Source organism: Lissotriton helveticus, chromosome 10 (genome assembly GCF_964261635.1).
Source record: "Lissotriton helveticus chromosome 10, aLisHel1.1, whole genome shotgun sequence".
Taxonomy (NCBI): Eukaryota; Metazoa; Chordata; class Amphibia; order Caudata; family Salamandridae; genus Lissotriton; species Lissotriton helveticus.
The window spans coordinates 202409526-202426716 of record NC_136071.1 but is presented as its reverse complement, the minus strand read 5'-3'; the positions used below and the strand labels follow the sequence as shown (position 1 = coordinate 202426716).

General features: G+C 45.6%; 1 protein-coding gene across 2 annotated transcripts in view; it reads left to right on the top strand.

Annotated features, from left to right (window-relative positions):
- RAC1 (Rac family small GTPase 1) overlaps nucleotides 1-17191 on the top strand; it is a 56478-nt gene that overhangs the window by 17969 nt on the left and 21318 nt on the right. The gene's annotated exons all lie outside the window — the stretch shown is intronic.

Here is a 17191-nt window from a genome sequence, read left to right as displayed (position 1 = left end):
TAGGTTATGTAGGAGGGGGGGGTCGGGTAGCCGCAAGCCCGAATGTGCGACGTGAGCGGGCAATGCGGGAGGGGACGAGGAACTCCAGAGTATGTGTTAGAAGCGCGACAAAACCACATCTACTCACAGTGGTTTAAAAATATCGGTGTCTCGTGAACTGACCCATCTTTACCTTGTGATCCAGAGAGAGCACGGAGTACGTGATGAAGGTGCAAGCAGGGTGCAAACTGTTATGTTGCAGGAGGAGGGGGGGGTCGGGTAGCCGCAAGCCCGAATGTGCGACGTGAACCGGCAATGCGGGAGGAGACGAGCAACTCCAGAGAATGTGTTAGCAGTGATACAAAACCACATCTACTAGCAGTGGTTTAAAGCCCAGTACTGGCTAGAAGTTATGAAGCTAATGTAAGGTGCGTAGGAGGGACTCCTGGCCAGTTAAGGGAGACATCGATGGCGCAGTGAAATACAAACACAATATAAACAAGACAAGCACAACGAACGCGGGGGGTGGAGCGGGCGGGATGCACAACAGCAAGCACTCACCTGAGGACGTCTTCTTCTGGCGGTGCCCTCCGCAGGCTCTCTGGGGTTGAGGAGGGGTGCGCGCCTGCAGCGAAGCAATCGCTACATCCATCCCGGCAATAGAAACTTTAACAATGACGAAAAAACAGCCCTGAAGAAAGAGAAAAAAAAAGGGAAACACCCACTATGGCCCACCTCTGCATGACGAAACAAAGGGGGCGGGGCTTAAAAAACCACAAACGCCCACAAATCTGCTCCCAGAATGATTGACCCATCTCTCTTCCAATAACTAGCCTCAATTTATGGAGGTAGCCAATGGAAGAGAGGCGGGTTAAAGCCCCAGTACTGGAAATCAAAAAATCTCGGCTGCGCGACACTGCTGCGCAGTGAACGCCAGTCGAGACCTAAAAAAGAGAAGAAAAAAACATGCATCCATGTTCGGACCGCAAACAACAATCTAAAGGCGTAGCCACCACTGCATTAGCGTGGCGTGACGGGCTATGAAGAAAATAATAAAGCATTGGGGGAAGAGTGTGTCCTGATTACAACAGCAGGCAGAAAAAAAGCATTTAACCAAATAGTGCTCAGAGGCTGTAATTAAAGCTTACCAAATAACAACACATGTAACAGGGGGTGTCCTGATGGAAGGTTACAAAATGAGACACAGCGGTACTAATGAAGGACTACTAAGCCTATTGACCAATGTAAGCCACAGTTTCCAAATGACAATGACACAAGCCAATGAAAAATATGGGGACGGGGGGGTTTGGACTTCAAGTCCATACTTGAATACATCATGCCTCGCAGAGCAGTGCATGCGCTGCCCAGGCTCTGTCTAAAAACTAGGAGTTTCCCTTTGACTGCTCGGTGAGGGATGACACCTTCACTTAAGAAGACATAGGAAAAGTTTGCAAAATCTATCAAACATAATCCAAGTTAAAGTTTCAAGTTTAGTTTATGGCATCGAATTAATTAAAACCATTGCATTTATTTCACACACAATAATAAATGCCTAAATAAAACTATTTTCTAAAATAAATGCAGTCTTAAAAGCATTTAAAAAAGACGCGGTGAAAACTTTGTGTAAATGAGTGATTTGGAACTTGGAAATAAATGTTATGAGTTGACAGTGTCAGATGCAAATTATTTGGGTCCTCTTTAGAGCACCACACAACCCGATTTGCAATCCAAGGTGGTTGTCCCACTTACAACGGAAACAACCTGAGCCTCAAGGCTACGAAATTCTGTTTCATAATGACTGAAATAGGGGCTCCAAAGTGGAATTCGGGGTTCATAGTTTTATAGGTGTTAAGCGGCATTCATGCATGTGGTCATTTAGACAAAGCCTTTTTGTCCTTATTGATGTATTTAGTATCTTTTTTTGAAAGCCTTATAAAGTAGAAACAGATCCCATAAAGATTGAATTTCCATGTTGCTGATGTATCTTTGCAAATAGGATTGAAGCGTGCCTCTGAGGAATTTCACAATGACTGACAACAATGTGTTGATAGAGTTTTCTTCTGAGCACTGTAGCCTGTAATACCACCTGATGAAGGCACACTGTCTGGCGACGGATTGCTTATGAAGACCCAATTCTAAACGAATCTGAGCCAGTGATGTCGTCCTTGGGAGCTTAAAAAGTGCTTGTATGTTTTTATTAACAAACCTTAGAGCAGGGCTACATCACAACCACGCAGCTCCTTGCTTCCATGGGTGAGTGTTGGCACAAGTTTTGATGCAATGACCTTCCGCATTATTGATTAAGGTAGGACCATTTATGTCTAAGGTGCAAATTACAGCTGTGAGGGCATTACTCTTTCTGAGTAGGTTGTGCTTTTATGAAAGAAATGATCTTTTGTCGACCAGAACCCGTAAATATTTGTAGACTTATTCATGCTCAAGTGGCTGGCCATGAAGGAACCAACTTTTCATGTGATTGTTAATGGCTGAGATTGTCATGACTTTGGTCTTCTTCCTGTTGATTTCCAGCATATTCTCCAGGGTTTATTTAGAAAGTGCGTCTATTAGATACAGCACACCAACTTGATTTGTCTGTATTACAGTAAATGGCTTAGTCGACAGTGTACCAAATAGAGTTGGGTCACCTTTTATCTGATCAGGTGACTGTTAGGTCTGCTAAGAATGGGTTGGAGAGAGAAAGTACAAGGACACAGGCCATTTTGAGGCCATGATATGTCCTTATTTTTTTGAAGACCTGGGTGCCATTACCTATTTGTATTCGGAATTCGGAAGCAGGTATTGGCATACAATAGTAGTATCCCACTTGTGAGAGGCTGGGGAATGCCCTGTTTGACATGTTTCGACCAAAGTTTGTCGTTATCGACACCATCAAAAGCCAACTTGAAATCTACCAAGCGTAGATGAAGTGCGAGTTCTTTTTTGTTTCAGCCTGTCGGTGCCAAGATTTTTCCTGTTGTCTCGATGCTTTTCATGAACCTGGTCTGATTTATGGGGATTTATGTTTGTTGTGCGGGCCCAAGTAGTTAGTCCGATTAAGAGCTGATGCGAAATACTTTGCCTCAGCATCCAGTATCGCTATTTGGCAATAGTTTTCCCGTTTAGACCGGTCATAACCTTAAAAATTGGGTTTTAGCTGGAACCACGCCAATTGTCTGGGACTGGACCTGAAATAACGGCGTGATTGAATAGGTTGGTGTATTTATCCCCCAAAAACTGCAGATTTTGTTTGTAAATTGCCTGCGGTATACCCTATGAGCTGAGTGCCTAAGCTCCCCTACTTGATCTGTGATGATTGTTGAGAGTTCTGTTTTTAGAGTTGTGACTTGGTCCCATGCTTTCTGGGGTGGACAGTGTTTGGTCCTGCTGCAGAAGCCGTAAGGTTAGACTTCTGATGTGGAACGGTCAAGGTGCTGGACCAATTTTGCAGAGTATCAGTAATGGTTGGTTGCTTATTGGCAAATACATGTCTTAAATAGGAGACCCGAGTATGTTCTGGGATATTATAATTGTGCTGCAGGTTGGTCTCCAATCATATTTGGTTTCAAAAAATGTTGTTGCATTGTTATGTTTACTATCGTACAATAACATGGCCCTCTAGGAGGTAAATTGCAGCTTCCTTGCGTCCCATCTCAGCTTCTTGTACTCTTGTTTTTGCTGCCCTATACTGATCCAAATGTTTGGCTGAGAGGGGGTGTTTCCCTCAGACTCGTGCTTGGTTCAGTTTGTTTAGCCTGTCTGCAGGCCAGAGTTAGTTGCTTTCTGCTTTGGTATTTGCCATTATGATGCATATTTTTACGGCTTTCTTCCCTTTTGCTATGCTGTTAAACTAGCTTGTTGCAGTATTCCTCTCAGTGATGAACTGGGTCGGAGTGGATACGTTTAGATTCTGGCAAGATTTCCTCAACTCTTTTAACACCGTGTTATTGTTCATTCCGAGTATTTGACCTTTCTATAATTAACGGTATACACAGTGCCCACGTTCATAGACCCAAAACGGATGTTTTATAACCTCCTATGTGTAGTTTCGTCAGTTGAGGGAAGTGATCGATCTGTTTCCAGTCGTATTTTGTATGTCTTTAGCGACAAAAACCTCCAAATTAAGCGAAATGAACGTGTTGTGGGAGTGGATTGGGAATATGGACGATAGGCCTGGCACAGTGGCACAGTGGCATACCATCTGTCGTTCTGCCATCCACCTAGATGCTCAAACTCATTGACTAAATATTTGCCTTGTTTTTCAGGCACTTCTTATTTGTTTGGCATTGACTTGGTATATCCCACTGAATTTTGGGTGCTTAAGATCTCATTCTCGTCCGGTGTGTTGATTAATGTTGAAATCGCCTGTCAAAAAGATCCCGGGTGGGTGAGGGATCTTGTTGCATTAACCCTTGAAATAACCTTATTTTTTCTGTTCACTTTCTTTTTCAGAGGATTTATTCAGTTGAATATATGTTGATGAAGGCTAAAGATGGATGATCCTGTGAGTGCCAGTTCTTAAGCAGTAGAATGACGCTGGAGTGCCGTAATGCACATAGCTAGAGATAAGGATGGATTTGGTTGCCCAGGCTTCCTGAAGGACGCTTATTTCATAATTTTTCTCCCAGTGAGGGGGGTTGCCTGCTGTGATTTTTGGTTTGAGCCCTTCAATGTTTCAAAAACACATTTTTATTGATGTCATTGGCCGGGTATTTGATTAGAGGGTGGAGTTCATTGTTTGACATGCAAGTTCAGAGTGAGGGGGTGCACCCCCAGTAATTGTGGGAATCCTTTGTTTCACTAGGACTTGTCCTTTTGGAGTTTTCGCTTTGATTGCTACCGTATTGTTAGGGGTTTTGTGGAGTGCACCCCTAAGAATTGCCTGGGGTTTATGTTGTGAGCTGGCTACAGTTTGGTTGGACTGCAGTAGGTGAGGATATTATTGGTAAGTGAAGGGGAGATATCTATCCCCCCATAGGTAAAAATGAGACCTTTATTTTAGCACACTTGTCTCTGTCAACTGTAGCCCCTGTGACCAGTCTGGTTCTCTCAATGGCTACCCTTATTTGATTGTATAAACTCAACAGAGATAATATCCCCCGTTTTTAAGTGGGCATGTGTTGGCAGAGCCCCAAGCAACTTCAGAATGTTCCCTCTATTCAATATATTGTGTGGCCCTTTGGAGTTATATTCCGGTTACAGGAGGGTTCTCTTTTCTTTTGTGGAGTTGATTGTTCTCTGATCCTCCGCCACTTGCGATTCACGGTTATCCATGATACTGAGAAGTGCTGGCCAGTTGTTTAGCAAAAAAAAACCATTTATGTTTGGTGGCCGGTGTTTGGCTGTGACGTTTTGGACCCCACAATTGCTGTCATGTTTGTGAAGGTTTGCCAAAAGACTAAGTCTATTCTTCTCATCTGATTGATTGTTTGCGGAACACAACTGAAAAGCGCGGGCAGATTCAAGGCTAAGCCTCTGATGTCCCAGGGCAAGGATGAGATGCTGACTGCTACTACTGGAAGATGGGTAACCAGTGGAAACGTGCTGCACCTGCACTACTACCCACACCAGAGAAACCTTAAAGAGGGGATAAGGGGAAAGTGAAAAGGTTGATTGAGCCGTACCTGAATGTATGAGCCTCATCATACCCCTAACCGGGATATTTGATTCATTTATGATAGTGTAGTATTCAGTTTTATTGTGCGATAAAATACTTTGTGTGTGTGTTTGCGTGTGTGTGTAAGCACTGGACAATTCTGTTACTACGGTGTTGGTGTCCGAGTATTTAGCCTGGTGCAACTTCACTGAGAAACCTGTAACTGCTGCACGTCACTACCACTGGCAGTAAGGGACTGACTGGGTTGTCCTTTGCCCAGTTTCTAGAGGCATAGTAGGACCGACCCTGGGACATGAGGCAAACGACCCCAAGCCTGTGGCCCAGGAGCCTCTGTGCCCACCTGAAGGTGGCCTGACTTGTATAGCACACGTGTGGGTACTTTTATAGCCCAAAATAGTGGTCTAAAGCCTGCATTTAACACGAACCGGTAAAATATGGAAATACATGTCATGTGTCCTTGTGGACTTGGAGTTTCCTTATCTTGATGACGTCGCCCAAACCTCTTTGCAAAGCAATATTATAGAGAGGGCCACGAGGATTATCCAGCACATTATTTGGAGTATTATTTTGATTTATTTCAGCCAGGCAAACATTGTTTTTGTGCTACCTTAAATTGTGCAGCAGGCGAGGTAAATACCTTTTTCTAATCTAAGGATTTAGAGTTCCAATGTTTATAGTCCCTCCCAAATGGATGTTTTAAAACGAGTTCCTTTGCCACCTGTTCTGTCAATTATTTGGTAAAGCTACTCTCCACCCCTTCATATGTTTGCAGACACCTAAATCGCTCTGTGGCCACTAAGAAGCAGTTGGCAGCAAGTTACAAAACTCCCAAATAAATGAAATTGGGAAACTACTCGATCATCTGCTTGCATGACAAGTTTGTTCACTACGCAGCGTAGGTTCAGGACCGTTCTGGGACAGACTCGCATTTAAGGAGAAGGGAATTGTCTGTACCTGAGGTGGAGTACAGTATCTCGTGTCAGCGGATGTTACTTTTTTTTTTATAGAGCGAGCTGAAAATAAACTTGGCTTTGTGCCACCTAGCTAGTTTTTGATTGCAACTCCTCGGGGGCATGCACTATGGAAGGTTGCAACTCCTCGGGGGCATGCACTATGGAAGGTTATCTATGCCTGCCAACAAAGCAAAGGCTCTCCGCTGTACACCGGTTGTTACTTCTCTAGCATATGTATAGGAGATATTAGTATACCTGCTCCTATTCCGAAAATTTCAAACTAAATGCCAACATAATCATGCCACCTAAGGGAGATTCTTGCACCAGGAGTCCTGAAAGTTAGGATAACATAACGTGCTTTTGCTTGTTCGACCTGTAGGACCTCTTGATCCTGACTAACAGATGCTCCTTTTCAAACTCAATGTGACACATTTTATCGAGCTTGGAGGAACCAAAAACGACGTAGACCCTGCAGGATTCGAACCTGTGACTAAGAGGTCAAGCACAGGTATCTGTAGTGGATGCATTAGTTCATTTTGCCTGTAGGGTCACGCTTGTCAGTCTCCCTGGGGTTTCCTCTTGCTTTGCAGCTCTTTCCTGATCTCATCTAATGTTTTACCATTGAGAGCAACACAAGACATTACCACCCTTCGCGTTTTAGGGGAATATCTTAATCGCAAGCTTTCCAAACATATCTTTGTCTTGCATAATGCTAGTAAATCTGGAAATTCAGCACTCATTTAAGTCTTCAGAGCTAAGATAATGGCTTGCGTGTTCCATGCAACACGCATGGTTACAAATAGGAAACCAGGTTGACTTCTATCTTTATACGGCTGCACATGTTAGTTAAATAAAATGCTGTGTTGTGCAAACGAAAGGGAAGTTTAATGTGGGCTTTTGCATTTTCTATCCCTCTTTAGGTCCTAATCTAAACATAGTTGTTTGTCTGTGATATTAAATCACTGCACAGATACGAATAGTGAATACCGCTCAGCGTTGCCTGGCCTGCAGCACTGTTCAAACACGCCGTCCCAGGGAACTTGTTTTTAAAACCTTGTTTTCCAGACAAGCTCGAAATTCCTCTACATGATGAAACATTCAAACGGAAAAATAGCGAGTGGGAGTAACATTCCTTAAAAATTCAGTACAAAAATGTTCCGAGAATGCTGCAGTGTTCAACTTTGCTGTGTCAAAATCCACGCCTGAAAGCTTGTTTTGAGCAGTGTTGTGTAAAGGATCTTTGTTTTACAAATCTGTAGACAGTGTGCAGATAAATATAAGTTGCCACATTCTCGAGTGTTGGGAATTGAAATTTAGTGATCCATTTCAGCTAAACCCTGGATGTGGAGGGTGGAAGGCAGGTATTGGAGCTAAAACCTAGTGATTCAGCCCTTTGATCAGTAATATTATTCAGGTATGGGAATAAAGGCTTCAGATTACTTTGCTGTGCCAGATATATTCGTAAGCTCCTACCATAAACCTATTTTGGAACTATCAAAATGGCTTTTTTAAATTTATTTTTTAAAATGCTATACTGAAGACTTGGTGAATTATGAAGTTGCCGATTTGAGTTCCTGAACCCCATGAAGAAATATATTTAAAAAATAAATAATGGCTAATTTATGATCATTTAATCGTACGTAAACTGGTCCATCCATGTTTCTGCACGGGCCAGATGCCCTTAGACACTGCTGGAGCATGAACTGATTTTCTGATGAGTAAAGGGGCATGCCGCCTAAGTGGTTTGGAATTAGAGCAGCCTAGGTGCCAAAAGTTGAGTTCTTCTTGTACTTGATATTGTTATTGTAATGGTTCAAGAAATGATCTATAAGAACTTTAAGTTCTTGGAGAAAATAACATTCCTTTAAAGATTATTTTATGCTGTGTAAACCAATGCAAATGAAAAGTAACTCATTTTATAGACTAGATCACTGCTATGCCATCGTCTGACTCATTTTGATTCATTCATTTTAAATAGCCACATTTGCCTACTAGAACTTGTGTAGAATCAGAATCGCAGCACGGTCTCTAGTTATCCTCGCTCAGTTCAAATCATCAAGCACCCCCTCCCACTAACTATGCAGTTTATGGCAATGCCAGATGAGATGCAAAAGGGTTCTTTTGAACCTGCACCACATCCAACACCTGTATAATTTTGTCTTGTCCCATTGGGCACTTCTCTGGAGTGTGGTACCAGTATATAGTAATCTTGATGCATTTTCCTAACCATCACAAAATTCGAAGTTTTCTGTGTTTTGGGGTAGGATTGCTTTGCATGGTTCTTTCCCATCATTTCCGTGATGGTGTTTAGTCTGCGGAGCCGAGGGTGAGATGCTCCTGTTTATTATTTTTTTTTGATGGGTGTAGCACCCAGTGGAGCGCTTGAAAGTAGGTATTCAGTCTTGTAAAGGTTATTATTTTTGCTGTCCTCGAACGGCATAACTACCACTTCTTGATCAACTGGGCTAACCTTGATACACCTAGGAGTCCTCCATTTTTAGGTCGAGCCTATGGCAGCGCGCATGCGCTGCATAGGAAATCAACCTCTTGGAATCACTTCAGCTTCAGGAGAAGCTCGTGCATGTGGTGCTCACACACCATTGGCCTTTGCGTCTGGCTTCAGCACGCAATTGGCCAAATGCGCGTGGATGTCCCAGCTTTTCCTGAAATGTTCACTCCCAGAGCGTTTTGCTCTCGGGAGCCAGCAGCGGGCAGGGGCCATCTGGTTTGGGTCCGGTTTTGTGACTGGTGTCTGAGGCAGACCATGCTGTCCTTGTTGGACATGCTCCGCATCCTTCACAGGGCATGTCCCCGTGTTCCACATGACAACAGCTGGAGGGGTTCCGCCGACAAAGTGTCCTGCTGTTTCTGCTTCCTGGCTCTGCCTCATGCTCTGTGAGCTCGAATTGGCTGGGTTCGTTTGCGATGTAAAATTTTGAAATCAGCCCCCTAGCAGGTTCCCACATAAAACCCATTAAGGAACGACAACCAGCACATCAAGGAGGATGTTCAGGTGTTAAGGCGGGGGGGGGGGGGAGGCTGAGATTAGATTTGGCGTTCCGCCAATGAACGGAGGGTACAGCAGGCATGTGGTGACATCAGAGAGAGGCGGAAAAATGGCTACAGTATATAGGGTTCAGTGCCTGAAATGATGTGGAGGTCATAAGGGGTCAACATCCAGAAGACATCAGTGCCCCCCTTCCCCTTCCCCACCCCCCCACCCTCTCCCGATGCTCTTTCAGGGCGCATGTGAATTACTTGTTAAACGAGGCTGGCATTCACCTTGGTATCACGGAAGGACAGTCTTGGTTTTCAGTGTGGCAAGGGGTTCTGCAACGTCCAGCCTAGTTTTCTGCAGAAGCCGCACAACGGGTCGATACCTGGCCCCTTTTTCGGCAGGTAACTGCTCTTGGGGCTTGTCGTGCACATTCCAGTAGGGGTGCTATGGTTGTCGGGGTGGGTACCGGCCTGCTTTGTCCTGGCACACATCAAAGCTGTTGATGTCAGCTACTGGGTTGTGGGATGCCAGAACTGCTCCTTTAACACACTTTTATTTCAGACTGGACTACCCAAAGCAGCCCCACAGGACCATGTCATCAAGAGATTGGGAGATGGGTGGGGTAAGAGGTTCAGGGTGAGTGCACCATTATCAAGGAAAAGAGAAACCGAGGGAATGTATGAGGAATGTTTAGTAAATGTGATGGTTAAAAAGCTGGGAATGATAGCAACACACTGGGTGAACAAATGTGTGAATTCCTTACAGCGCAGGCTCGCGTGCTCACCCCTCCCGATCTTGTGTGCTTAATTATCTACAATTAAGCGATGTTGTGGAGCAGCGAGCTTTTTTTTAAATTAAGGAACCGCAAGAAATGAGACTTGTAAGTGTTTGAACATCTGCTCAGGTTTGTGACTCAGTGTTTACATGCCCTGTGATCATTGTGATGCTGACACTGACTGGTGTCTGAGGCACTCCATGCTGTCCTTTTTGGACATGCTTCATATCATTCTCGGGGCACATCAGTGTTTCACATGATATCAGGCTGGAGGGTTCTGCCGACAGTGTCCTGCTGGTTCTGATTCCCGGCTCTGCCTCATGCTCTCGGTGTGCTCCAGTGTAGCTAGCATGGAAAGGAAAGGAATTGACAAATGACTTTTTGATGTTTAACTTCGCAGGCATTACAGCACCTAATGTTCTGCCTCGCCCCAAGTATTATTGATAGAAAAGTGATCCGTTCTGAAGACTCTGGGGGTTTTCTCTATATTCTCCCTTCTAACTGCAGTTTCTAGGTGCCGGCATGCCACCAAGGACGCGGCTGCTAGAATAGTCCTAGGTTTACATTGAATAATTTAAGGCATTCTGGAAGTCGTAGTCTTTATTTTTTAATGTTGAATAAAAGAAAACCTCCGATGCTGCAGCATTGTGTTCTTGTGACAGGAAGTCGCGTCTAATGCACACTCACTCCAGCAAAAACGTTCGGGAGTCGACGCTTCCACGCTCTTAATCTCCGAACAGCTTCACCTGGAGCGCCCGGTAGGCAAAATGACGATTACAAGTTTGCACACTCGTGCAAGGCGCGTGAGCGTTCACCCAGTGTCTGGATGCGCCGGCCTGCCGAGACTTGTCCCTTCATTTTTTTTTTAACATCATTTTATTGATTTTTCTTAAGAGTATAGACCGTTCAATACAATGTTACATATCGTATATCATCATGTATATGTTATAAGTGTAGCGTATTTAACAATATCTATTTTGTTAACAGTTTACCTGCTATTGTCCTTCTATAGTTTACCCTTCTCCAATCAGTGCTGTTGACATATATATTCCATGAAAGCAGTAGAAATAGCGGTTATCCACAGTAGTATTGTCCAATATCATATCCATATACAGAGTCAAGTATCTTTTCTAGTACTGCTAGCATAATCCGTGAACTAAACAACGCATTCCCAACTCCCACTTCCACCATCCCATGTACATTTAGAAAAAACAAATACAGTATTACAAACAATGTAGGCTTTTGTGTTAGTTATATACAATGCTATTACACGTCATGCATCATTCGGGGTGTATTCATCTTATTGCGTGGACAATTGTGTGAAGGTTGACTGATAGATGTCTACTGATGTGAGGGCTTCTAGCATAACATCCCATTCCAATGCTATTGGGGTCTTATGCCTCTAAGTTCCTCTCTGCGCAAAGCAGCACTCTCTGCACTGCCCCACTGCTGCAACTCACTGTTCCAGGTAAATATAGTAGGGGGCTTCCGTGACTTCCACCGCATAGTTATGGTACGTATCGCTAAAATAAGGGCCAGGTCTATAAACTGGTATTGTATTTTGTATTTGGATACCTGTTTATGTAGGCCTAATATACATTCCTCCACGGTGTTTTGAGGTTCACGATGTGTGACCCCTCCAACTCTGTGCCTAACATTATCCCAGAATCCCCACACTTTCGGGCATGCCCTTAGCATATGAAGCGGGTCCGCTCCCTCCAGTAAACATCTCGGACAACAATGCTGTGTCTGTGGGAAAATTGTATCTAGTTTGAGGAGTAAGATCAGCTCGATGGAGGACCATGGTCTGTATAAACTTGAACTTTGCATTCTTTGAGACTTTTTTGGGGTGTTCAAGTACACTCGCCCATCCTTTATCTGCAATTTCCCTGTCTATGTCCCCATTCCATGCCACCCGTAATGAATCCAAAGCAATCATTGTATGGGAGCGCAAGCCAGTATAGAGCCACCTAATAAGGTGTCTGCCTCTATCCATATAATAAAGCATCTTGACCAGGTCATGAGTGGGGGGGGGGGCTTGGGGGGGTCCTGCCTCTCCGGGGCCCATTGCATTTTAATGTTTTGCAGTGTGTAATAGATATAAGTGCGCTGGGGCTCCTGTTTCATTGACAAGTGTCGTGATCCAGTAGCATCCCGTCCCCAAACATATCCGCCACTGTACTAATCCCTGCATCCAGCCACGGTGTAATCCTATGCTTAGTGAGTCGGCCACCCATCAGTGGGATGCTCAGTAATGGAATGTTACCTGCGTATGCCGGGGGTGCCTTTGTGTATTGCAGTGCTGCTTTCCAGCACTGGAGCGCCGTGCCTAGCAGAGGGGGGAGACCTCTCGGGATGCTACCCCCAGGCAGTAACAGGGTATGTAGGAGACCACGATCTATGTCCGCTTCTGTGTACCCTATCTCGTTCAAGTTACGCCCCGCCATCCAGTATGACAACCAATGTAATTGGCATGTGTAATAGTATACATGCAGGTCCGTAACGCCCAGCCCCCCCCTGCATTTGTCCAATTGCAATTTCTTAAGGCTAATACGTTTCCTCCCTGAACCCCAGATCAGTTCAATGAGTAGGGTGTCCATCAGTTTAAAAGTAGTAAGTGGTAAGTTCGTGAAATAATATAGCAGTCTCAGTAGGACTACCATTCTTGCCAGGGCCGCCCCACCCATGACGGACAGTGGCAGCGTAGTCCAGAAAGCGAAACTGGATCGTATGGCTTTAAGCGCTCTGTTCAGGTTTCAGTCCAGCATTTCCGTATGAGTCCTATACACCTGTATACCTAGAAATTTGAATGTATGCTGTGCCACCTGGAGTCTGTTATCTCCAAATTCATAGTCTGTGATCTCTGCGTGGTTTGTAAAGAAAAAAGCATGCAACTTTGTAACATTATTGGCTAGGCCTGACACTGCTTCAAAGCGGTGAAATACCTCGTAGATCGGGTCCAGGGGCAATCTGAGATCTCAAAGGTAAAGTATAATATCGGCATATGCAGAAAAAAGATGCGTTGTATTACCTAATGGTATACCTCTGTCGAGGAGATCCTTACACATCCTTCTTGCCAGTAGTTCAAGGGCCAGTATGAAGACAAGGGGCGATAGAGGGCAGCCCTGTCTAGTTCCCCTGTATATACAATATTCCGCTGAAATATTATTACTAGTTCGGGCCGTGCTGTGGGGGCGTTATATAGGAGCCGCAACCAATCAATATAGCCCTCCGGAATCCCAAATTTCTCCAACGCCCAAAACATATATTCCCAGTTAAGAGAGTCAAATGCTTGTCGTAGGTCTAGAGATACGCAATGTGCATGAGCATATCGGCTCGGGGCTTCCTTCATCAAATAGTGAAGTTTTCTATTATTCAGCTAGGTGCTGCAGGCAGGTAAAAAAACTGTTTTCTCAATATGGACGAGTTTAGCTACATAGGGCAATATTCTATTGGCCAACACCTTACTTAGTATTTTATACTCTGTAGGCAATGAGGACCGTGGACGATAGCTGGCCATATCTGTGGGATCTCTCCCCGGCTTCGGGAGTGATATAACCAGAGCTTGCATCATGGTGAGTGGCAGAGAGCCCCTCTCCAGTGCGGTTATATAATACTTCTAAGTGGGGCACTAGGGAATCTGCATTCGCAGCGTCAAATTCAATTGGCAGACCGTCCAGGTCAGGTGTTTTGTTACACAGGAGTCCCTTCATGGCTATCCTAATCTCAGACTGAGTGACTGGCCCTATCAGTGCTCTCTGGAGTGCTGTCTTGATTTGCGGAGACGTGAGGGTGGAAAGGAAAGCCTCCATGTAGTCCTCTGTACTAGTACCAGATGCACTATATAGAGAGGCGTAATATTGACTAAAGGCCGCATTTATATCCCCATGAGTGATGGCTCTAACACCTTCCAGCGTATTAATCTCGTTTATAACAACCGCTGGAGGAGGAACTCTGATCAGCCTGGCAAGCAGAGTCCCCACCTTATCCGCCTCAGTGTGGTTCCGCCGCGAGTATGCCTGGTCTTTGACCCGCAGAAATTCCAGTAATTCTGCATGCTTAATCCTAGCTTCCTGCAGTAGGGCCCTCTTGTCCTCATCCGTTATTGCATCTTGTTCCAGCCTACCCCATAGTGCGTTGCACCTCCACCAGGGACTTGTGGAGTTCTTGTCGGGCTCCCACAGTCGTACCGATTGCCCTCCCTCTGACAACCACTTGGAAAACATCCCATTCAAACAGTCTATTAGAGGCTGTGTTGCTATTTTCTGCAAAATAATGCTCAATAGTATCTAGCATATCGCCTCAGAATACTTAGTCTTCTAACAATTGTGGCCACATACGCCAGGAGGGTACTGGGGTGGGCACCCTGCCCCAGGTGAGGACAATCTCCAATGGGTTATGATCCGAGAAGGTCTTCGGTAGGTATGTGGCCTGGGGTACTTGCATTGCAACCCTGCGGGAACAGTATATTCTATCTATTCTGGTGTGTAGGACGTGCGTGGAGGAATAAAACAAGTATTCCCTGTGTGTTGGGTGTCGCATTCTCCAGACCTCAGAGTTCCCATCCCTCCGCCCATCTGCCCAGCGCCTCCGCTTGTTTAAACACTCCTGCACTATGTAGGGGTGGGTGCGATCTATCCAGAGTAACATCATTACTGAATTAAAATCACCTCCCACAATCCATGGATTCGATTCCCACCCAGTCAGGGCGATATTTATAAGACCCCAGTACTTAACTTGGTCAACATTTGGGGCAAAAACATTGGCTAACACCACAGGTTGACCAGCCAACGTCCCTCTTACAAATATGTACCGCCCTTGTTTATCTATCCTCTGCTCCAGAGCTTAGAATGGCACTCCATGTCTCACCCAAATTGTGGTCCCTCTCGCAAAGCTAGAGTACGTAGTGGAAAAAATCAGCCCCCTCCATTTCTTTCGGAGCTTCACCACTTCGCTATCCACCATATGAGACTCTTGCAACTATACGATCTGTGCCCCACAGCGTTGTAATTGTGCATGCACTCTGTGGCGCTTCGGCACAGACTCCATTCCCCAAATATTCCACGTCAGTATGGTATATTTACCAAGTGTATACATTGTGGTGTGCCTGATACTCACCAGTAGAGTTCCCAGGTCACAGAGCCTACCTAAGGCAATATCTACGATGGGACCCCCCCCCCCCCCCCCCCCCCCCCAAAAACCTCAATACACTGGTCAAAAAACTATATCGGATCATATAACGTAACTGAACAATTAAGAACATATTGTACATGTAAAGCGCTTTCGCCATGTGGGGGACATTGCTAACGCTTCGCATGTTGTGTGACCTTCGTTACAACAGTGCATGTTAGCTCCTACAGAACCCTGGGCCATGTGCGCACGTTACTACTTGAAACAACCATACAGATATCTTACACTTCAGTTACAGAAGCACACTGCAGTTGTGTATACAATAAAAGTAGGGGCTAGGTTGACCATACACGTCATTTAATTAATTGCGAAGTCGCAGAAGGGAAAAGGGCCACACTGCCTTCCGAGTACGTGCGTGTCTTCTTCCTCAGAGGAGGTCTTGGCTTCTCGTCGTGTGGAATGCGTAAAGGTGGCCGTCGCAATAACCGCCTGAGTCCTATTCTGCTGTATCTGCTGCGAAGTGAGGAACTTCTGGGCAGGAGTCCTGCGTGAGCGTCTACTGCCCCGCTGGCCCTCCCGAACTGTTTCAACTCTTGGCGGTAGGTTGAGAAACAGATGCCGCAGTGTTGGTTAACTCCATCACCTCCAGCTAGTCATCTACAGCCCCAGGAGTTTCAAAGAGATGTGCTTTCTGGTTGTGCAGGATTTTCAACTGTGATGGGAAGAGAAGCGCATATTTCAAGTTTAAGTCTCTGAGCTTTCTCTTAACTGTTAAGAAGGAAGAGCGCTGTTTCTGTACAATGACCGTGTAGTCTGGATACAATGACACTTTGGCGTTCTCAAAAGTTATCTGGGGCAACTCACAAGCTTTTTGCAGCAGCATGTCTGTTGCGAAAGCTCAACAGCTGCACTATTAGAGGACGTGGGGGAGCCCCCGGTTTCGGTCGTTCGGTAGGTATTCTGTGCACCCCCTCAATACAGCATTGCGTGGAGAAGCCCTCAGCTGTAACGTGGTCCCTGAACCACTGCTCCATGTAGCGTGTTGCATCATTACCGTGACTCCGTTCTGGCAGGCTAATTGCGTGAATGTTGCACCTAGCTCGTCCTTCCGCATCCTCCACTCGGTCCAACAGGGTGGCAACTTGATCCTGTATCTGCTTGATGTGGGTCTTGCTCTGTGCTTGTCGCGGAACCACCTCCACTAGCTTCGTAGCGTGGTCTTTGACCTTATCTGTGAGTTTCGTGTGGTCCGCTCTAAGCAATGTGAGGCCGGTCGTCGGGGTCCCAATCTGATCGCCTTCCTAGAGTCCCTCACTTCCTACAGGATTAGATCCAGTTTGTCCATGGGTTCAGACAGAGCAGTAGGCGGGACATATCCCGACATAAGCGCGGCATCTGCGTTCTCCACGGTGTCTGGGACAGGGTCGTGATCTCCCTGATCCTGCTGTTTTGCTCTGTGGCGTCCCATCGTGCAGGTCTGTCTAGGTAGATGCAAAGTAACTGGCAGCAGGAACAGTTTCACCACCCCCGGCCAGCGGTAACTCAGCACAGTGGTCCACCATCCACAACTGGCATCCTCTAGCACCTGGCAGTGGCATTGCGCTGTTTGACTCAGTCCAATTCAGCATATGCCCCTGCGTATCCTAGCTCTGCCAGTCTACCTCTGGGCCAGTCCACCTCTGGGCCAGTCCCTCGTTGCAGGAAAGCAGCATAGCAGGTGGAGAGGGATAACCTGTCATCTT